We start from the raw sequence: 8,298 nt of genomic DNA on the forward strand, positions 1-8,298 counted from the left end.
ACCCCAAATATTTTAAAACAGGCTTCATAAAGAAATGTTCTTTTGTACTGAAAGCTCAACTTAAAGACAATAAAATCCAGCTTACTTAATAATGTATGTGTAAAAGCTGTTTTATAAAAGTACACATACTAAAGAAAATGGGGTTTTTATGCCCAGAAACTATTTTTTTGGCCCAAATTTAACAAAACCAACTTACCAGTATGTGTGAATGATACAGTTTAAAAACACACTTATTTCAGAAAAATATTTTTTATGCTTAAATCATTTTTGGCTCAATTTAGACAATCAACAAAATACTTGCCAAATTGTGTGTAAAGGTGGGTTATAAAACTGTACAAAAAAGTCATGTAACTCACAAAAATTCACTTGGTTAGTGGGTTTTTGTAAAAAAGAGCTTTCTTGTGAAATCCTTTTTATACACTTCTAACACTAAATGTTGGGTAAAGTCGGATCTTCTTCTGGGTAAAAACGCTTTTTTCTGCAATAAGTGTGTGATACATGGTTTTTATTATACCCCCACAAACGAAATTTGAGGGGGTATACAGGAGTGAGCTTGTCTGTCGGTCGGTCGGTCGGTCTGTCGGTCGGTCTGTCGGTTTTCATGGTTTCCGGACGATAACTCATGAAAGGCTTGACAGATTTGAAAAAAATTTGGTACACAGGTGTAACATCAGAAGATACAGGTCAAGTTCGTGTTGGGGCTGGTGGGGCCAAGGTCAAAGTCACTGTTACTAAAAATAAAAAACGGTTTCCGGACGATAACTCATGAAAGGCTTGACAGATTTGAAAAAAAAATTGGTACACAGGTGTAACATCAGAAGATACAGGTCAAGTTCGATATTGGGGCTGGTGGGACCAAGGTCAAGGTCACTGTTACTAAAAATAGAAAAACGGTTTCCGGACGATAACTCATGAAAGGCTTGACAGATTTGAAAAAATTTTGGTACACAGGTGTAACATCAGAAGATACAGGTCAAGTTCGATATTGGGGCTGGTGGGGCCAAGGTCAAAGTCACTGTTACTAAAAATAGAAAAATGGTTTCCGGACGATAACTCATGAAAGGCTTGACAGATTTGAACAATTTTTGGTACACAGGTGTAACATCAGAAGATACAGATCAAGTTCGTTATTGGGGCTGGTGGGGCCAAGGTCAAGGTCACTGTTACTAAAAAAAGAAAAACGGTTTCTGGACGATAACTAATGAAAGGCTAAACGGATTTGAACAATTTGTGGTACACAGGTGTAACATCAGAAGATACAGATCAAGTTCGATATTGGGGCTGGTGGGGTCAAGGTCACTGTTACTAAAAATAGAAAAATGGTTTCAGGACGATAACTCATGAAACGCTTGACAGATTTGAACATTTTTTGGTACACAGGTGTAACATCAGAAGATACAGGTCAAGTTCGATATTGGGGCTGGTGGGGACAAGGTTAAGGTCACTGTTACTAAAAATAGAAAAATGGTTTCTGCTTCACAACTTTAATTGGGCATGAGATATTGTGATGAAACTTGCTGTATAGGCAGCCTCTGTGATGACAATGCTTGTGATTGAAAATGGGGCCAGTGGAGTAAAGGTTTTTGTGCACTGTTACGAAAATAGAAAAACGGTTTCCGGACAAACAATACATGCATGATATAAGAAGATGCTGTGTGCAGTAACCTTGGAGTTATGGCCTCTTTTCAAAGGAATGGTTTGCCATTCCTGTGTCCAGGCGGCATTTGGGGGTATTCGTCACTCTTGTGACAGCTCTAGTTTCATCAAAAGTGCACATTTAGTTGAAAAAAGCCTCACTTTAACCTTGTGCATATAACACCATGTTTATCTCTGGATTACAATTTGCTTACCTTACTTATTTGGGATGGGTTATACAATGAAGCATTGATCATTTTGCCATTGTTAGCTTGTATTGTTAGGTTGGAAATAAAAGAAGTTAAGGTATATTTTGATGTCAATAAGTGACAGTCATTAAGGTATACCTTAACTTCTTTTTATTTCAAAACCTAACAAGCTAACAATGGTGTTTACATGTATATTGTATTTTAACAAGGAAACCATGTATATGTTAAGTAAGTCCAGTCCGTGTCTAGTATATTTGTTAATAAACTCCCTCATAAACATACAAAAATGTTTGACTGTGATTAAAACAATATCGTAGCAATGAACTACCCATGTTTATGTTCATGCACACTGGCACCTGATTTTCAAAATAAAAATAAAAATATAATTCCAAACTAAAAATTATAATACCAAAAATGTTAAAAATTGAAAAATATATTTTTTATATAAATATCCACTTTGTATTGTACTTTTTTCAGTATATTTTCCATTTTTTTTTTTTTTGAATTTGGAATTATAAGATTTATGATAAAGTTTGAAAATCCAGTACCAGTGTACATGCACTTGCCATAGTGTACAAATCAAATGGTCAGAGGCATTTTTCATGCTTGTGTGATATATAAGTTATTTATCTACAATTGTTGTTCATCATGTTTATGGATAATTATACTCCCATAAACGAAGTTTGAGGGGGTATATAGGAGTGAGCTTGTCGGTCGGTCGGTTGGTCGGTCTGTCGGTTTTCATGGTTTCCGGACGATAACTCATGAAAGGCTAGACAGATTTGAAAAAAAATTGGTACACAGGTGTAACATCAGAAGATACAGGCCAAGTTTGATATTGGGGCTGGTGGGGCCAAGGTCACTGTTACTAAAAATAGAAAAACGGTTTCCGGACGATAACTCATGAAAGGCTTGACAGATTTGAAAAAAAAATGGTACACAGGTGTAACATCAGAAGATACAGGTCAAGTTCGATATTGGGGCTGGTGGGGTCAAGGTCACTGTTACTAAAAATAAGAAAAACGGTTTCCGGACGATAATTCATGAAAGGCTAGACGGATTTGAACAATTTTTGGTACACAGGTGTAACATCAGAAGATACAGATCAAATTAGTGAGCTTGTCGGTCAGTCGGTCGGTCGGTCGGTTTTCATGCTTTCCGGACGATAACTCATGATATGCTAGACAGATTTAAAAAAAAATGGTACACAGGTGTAACATCAGAAGATACAGGTCAAATTCGATATTGGGGCTGGTGGGGCCAAGGTCACTGTTACTAAAAATAGAAAAACGGTTTCCGGACGATAACTCATGAAAGGCTTGACAGATTTGAAAAAAAAATGGTACACAGGTGTAGCATCAGAAGATACAGGTCAAGTTCGATATTGGGGCTGGTGGGGCCAATGTCAAGGTCACTGTTATTTAAAAAAAGACTTGTTAATTCGGCTTCAGGAACAGTCCCGTGATTTATTCCAAGGTAGATAAGGATGCATTCAAGCCCAAATATGTACTTGTAAAATTTGATGATGATCGTGTTGGAAGAAAAGCTCGTGAATGCTCTAGATGTCTTATTCCAGAAGAGATCAGCTAGAGCACCAGCTTGTCAGCAGTGTAACTTCTAAATTACTCAACAGATTTAAATAAAACAATACATGCATGATAAAAGAAGATGCAGTGTGCAGTAACCTTGGAGTTATGGCCCCTTTTCAAAGGAATGGTTTGCCATTCCTGTGTCCAGGCGGTATTTGGGGGTATTCGTCACTCCTGTGACAGCTCTAGTTTACATTATAAAGTTTTATGAAAATAAACATTTGACTTGAAAGCTTTTGTTGTTTTCTTGATTAGTTGCTTACAAATGAATTTGGCCATTATGTTTACAGTTGCTTATAAATGAATTTGGCCATCATGTTAACACTAAGAAGTGTTACATGTATGGAAACATGCTTAATTAATCAGCATCAAGTAGCTGGAGGGTGCCCGACTCTCACCCAAGATGTTTATTGTTCAAGAAGTTCCTCCACTCTTATTTTAAAACATGCTGCTAGGATCAGTTTAAATTATCCTAATTGGAGCGAAAAGGACTTGGAAAAACTAAGGTCACCTCCACTCTTGATAAAATATGATTTTACAAGTTTTCATTTATTATTTATAATAAACCAGAAGGTCGTAGACTCGTGAGGCATACAGTGCACAATGGTGTCAATAACAAATAATACATACTTGAGCAGTAACATAATATGAAATAAGGCACTGCCTTAGACGGGTTCTAGGTATGTTATCAACTTCAGAAACTTGAAATGCAGTACAATGTTTCTTTGGTTAACAAGTGTCAAAGGCAAAGTTCATTTTATACGAGTATGACACACTACAAGAAAGACCATTGATGCAAAGTTTGAAAGGGCGCCGTTTAATAGTTTATGCATTTGTTATATGTTGAAAAACAAGAAATATTCAAAGGCCAACATGCATATAATGGTGCATCAAACCGCATCCATGAAATTCTCAAAATATGTGTTACGTATTCTGCTTAACAACATAGGCTAAAGCATTGATATTGAAGAGTTTCAAGTTGAAGATTTCATTAGGGGTGTGGTACATTAATGAACATGACAGAATTAGGGTGCTTGTGCACTGTACTTTTTGTCATTGCAACCTATCCAAATACCAAGTTTTATTTCAATACCATAAGTAGTTTTCAAGAAATGCTCTGGGCAAGAAAAAGCGGGCAGTATTCCTGTAATTAGCTGAAATACAGCTATAGTAATTGTGCAGTGCACTATCTCTCGTTGTGCTTTACCATTGAATGATGTTTAATGAAATTCCAAACAGTAGTTTTCTTGTTATGCTCCGGACAGGAAAAGGTACAAAGGGAATAGCTCTCCAATTCGCTGAAAAAGAGTTATTGTTCTAGTACACTGCAGTTCTAATCATTGGGATTGGGGGGGGGGGGGCACCTCACCATGTTGGAATGTTGGAATGACAACATTATATGGGGGATTTATCATGAATTTAACAAATTTTGTAGTACTTTAATAAACATTATCATTTCTTCTGGAAGTTGCAAAAATAAATAGAACATAATTATTAAACTGTTATATAAATATTGAACATTGTTGACAAGATGAAATGCATTTAAAACATAACATGCCTTGTTTTTAGCTGTTTAATAATACTAAAATGTATGAAATTGGACAAATTGCATAAAAAATCTGGTCAATGGAATTATAATGTTAACTTCTTCATTTACATGGTAAAGAAGAGTTGAAAATGGATGCATGTTGTTAGTTGATAATGAAATGAACACAAAAATAGCATGTGTCTTATTAGGCAATGGCACATTTTTCAAATATGAAAAAATAATACGTACAAACTGAACATGTATCAGACTATGTATGAAAGAAATAATGATACTGTTTCTTTTTTCACATAGGTTTTGAAATACAACAATGCACATAAGCAAAGGCCAAAAATGCACAGAATAATAGTTGACAATGTGTGAAAGTGATACTGAACACTAATAATAATTTATTCGTGAATTAAATGAAAATATACCAGAAATGAACTACTAAATCAAGTCCAAAATGTATTATAACATGAAGAACAATATTTTATTGTATTCTTTATTAATATCTTCATAACAAATCAGAGTAAATGTAAACAATAATCATTTATATAACTATTATCAAATGTGTCTAGTTTAAAATGTGTATTTATTTGCATTAAATTAATATATACCAGAAAATTATAAAAATCCTTAAATGTATAATAACCTGAAGACAGCAAAGAATAACACCCATTTATGAATATCTCCAAAACAAATCAGAGGTCACTTAAACAATAATCATTCATATAATAAGTATCCAATGTGTCTAGTTTTTGTGTGTCTGTTCATTATCTTTAAATGAGCATCTTTAAAGTGAAACTCTTATTTAAAATCAATACATACAATTGTATAACATACATCCAATTGACTGATAAACCAATAACTACTTACTTATATAAATAATGCATTTACTGAAAATATTGTTTACTGATAACAAGCTTGTAACCCTGTTTATAATAGCAGAAAGCATGACACATATCAAATGAATGGTGATTGCTAAAATATTTACTGTGGGCTGCAATAGTACCACAAGGCAGAAATACCATGTTTTATGTTCATCCTTTTCACAAATTGAACTCAAGACCCTTAATAAGAAACAGTGTTGTCTACATCTATCAACCCATTTTGAAAAATCAAAACAATACTATTAATTGTGATAAGTCTTATTTGGGATTAAGAGTGCATTTTTAAAGATATTGTGTGTGTTCTTTTTCACTTATATGAAATATGTAACAATTCAACTTAACAAATGAGACGAAATTTTAAGTTAGGAAATAGAAGTAGTAATTATACATAATACAATACAACAACAAAATCGACAAAGCTCAATATAACAGGAAATCAATATGAAAACAAAAATCTTTAAAGGCAATAATTATTTAAACTGAATTAATGAAAGTGAAAGATTTATGAAGTTCCCGCGATGACTTACTCGACCATTCATTTTTTGCGTTCTGTGTAGTGTTCTAAAAATAAAACAACTCAGGGGCAGTCGTAATGAAATTTACTAATGTCACCTTCAACGAATTAACAAGTAAAGCTAGGTGAACATTTAATTTCGATATCGAGTAAATTAAAGAAAACAGCTTACCTCATGGTTTATCAATGCAGTAAACATAACCAAAAAAAAATAAAACATAATTATTCCCATTCACATAATTACTGGTCCACACATTTTACATTTCCGGCACATGATTACAGGTAACCAATCGGAAAACGTAAACGAATCGGGAACAGTTATTAAACTTATTTGTCGTTCTTCCAAAATAATGTTTTAAAGATAAATTGAAGACAATCTATTCAACTATAAATATCATTTTCATCACCCATGCAATCGCCATCCATTTGCATTTTTTAATCATAATAAAATAACAATAAAACCCAATCTCAAGTCCGTGTTCCTGTCAATCAAATTAAAAACCACTCCTACCACTAACTAAAATAAATTTACATTCAATTATAGTGCAGCGCCAATGACTATGATCATTTATTAGGTGCATCACAAGTACGGTTAAGGCAATGCAAAGCAAATTAAATATTTCAATGTTTGAGAAAACTCATAATTACAAACACAATTATAATAATTTACCTATTAAATACTGAATATCATACAAGCATTTACAGTATAAAAAATGAGTCCTACTTTAAACATAACAAGGTAATCGAAACAGATTGAGTTTACTAACTATTTTAATGTGTAAAGCAGCATTGTTTATATTTTAGATTTTTAAGGTTCTGCAAATAACCTTGAACATGGTTTGACCCCCTAAGCAGTTTGAAAAGAATACATTTTCCCTGTAGTTGATGTTGTTAGCACCATTCCATCATTGCATATAACAATGTATGCAGAAAGTATGAACATATTTAATTATTTAAAGTATTAGACTTTAAACTGAATTATAAACATTCAATAACAACAGTTTACAACATAATCAGAACAAGAATGTACTATAAGTATGCTTACATTAGCTCATTCATTAGCTCATTCAGTTAAAACTACAAAATGTATATCCTTTGCAAATACACTTCATTGTTCAGAACACACTAGGCTTAGTTTTAATATTAACAATTTCACAGTATTCTAGACATAGTAAATTGCCCCCCTCCCCCCCCCCCCCTTGGCAAGGCAAGGGTTTGGTGGCCTACTGACCAGATGGCTGTAATAAACCATGATGTATTGATCTACTGATAAGGGATACTCTGCAAGAAAATTGACACATTCGCCCTGCATTTGTTAACAAATAAAGTAAAAAAAACCAGCCCTCCCCCTAAGCATATCTTTTTGGGTTTTTTTCAATTTCATTTTCTCAAATATACATGTACATCATACATATATTTATAAAGTATAAAAAAGTCGTGTTCCAAATTCAATCATAAAGAAAATATTTGGGTTTTTTCTGTTTTTTGGTTGTTAGTTAAGAAAGTAAGAAATGTTAGATAGAAGAAGGCAAGAAAGCAATGTGGATGAAATTTACAGTCTTACATTGGAGTAAACTTGCGGTATCCAAGAATTAAGCTTGTTAAGTACTAGCTAGGATCCATCTACCAAGAAAGGTATGCAATTTATTTTTGGCCATAGCTATATATATCTTTTCAGATTGAAGTCTCTTTGAAAAATATGGAACAAAAGCCTCGAAGATAGTCGTACTTCCTTCACACTTTGATTTAAAGATAAAGTATTTTGCAAGAAGTAAAACGAAGTTAATTGCATTATTCATAACTTCTATTTAAAGACTTAAAGTTACAAAAAGTAACCTCACTGTAATTTATTGTCGAAATATCAACCTCAAATATGCTTGTAAGAAAGCGTGTTATTTTGTTCCAGAACATTTGGGTGGAATGGCATTCCCAA

Source organism: Mya arenaria, chromosome 13, assembly GCF_026914265.1.
Source record: "Mya arenaria isolate MELC-2E11 chromosome 13, ASM2691426v1".
In the NCBI taxonomy this organism is placed as follows: domain Eukaryota; kingdom Metazoa; phylum Mollusca; class Bivalvia; order Myida; family Myidae; genus Mya; species Mya arenaria.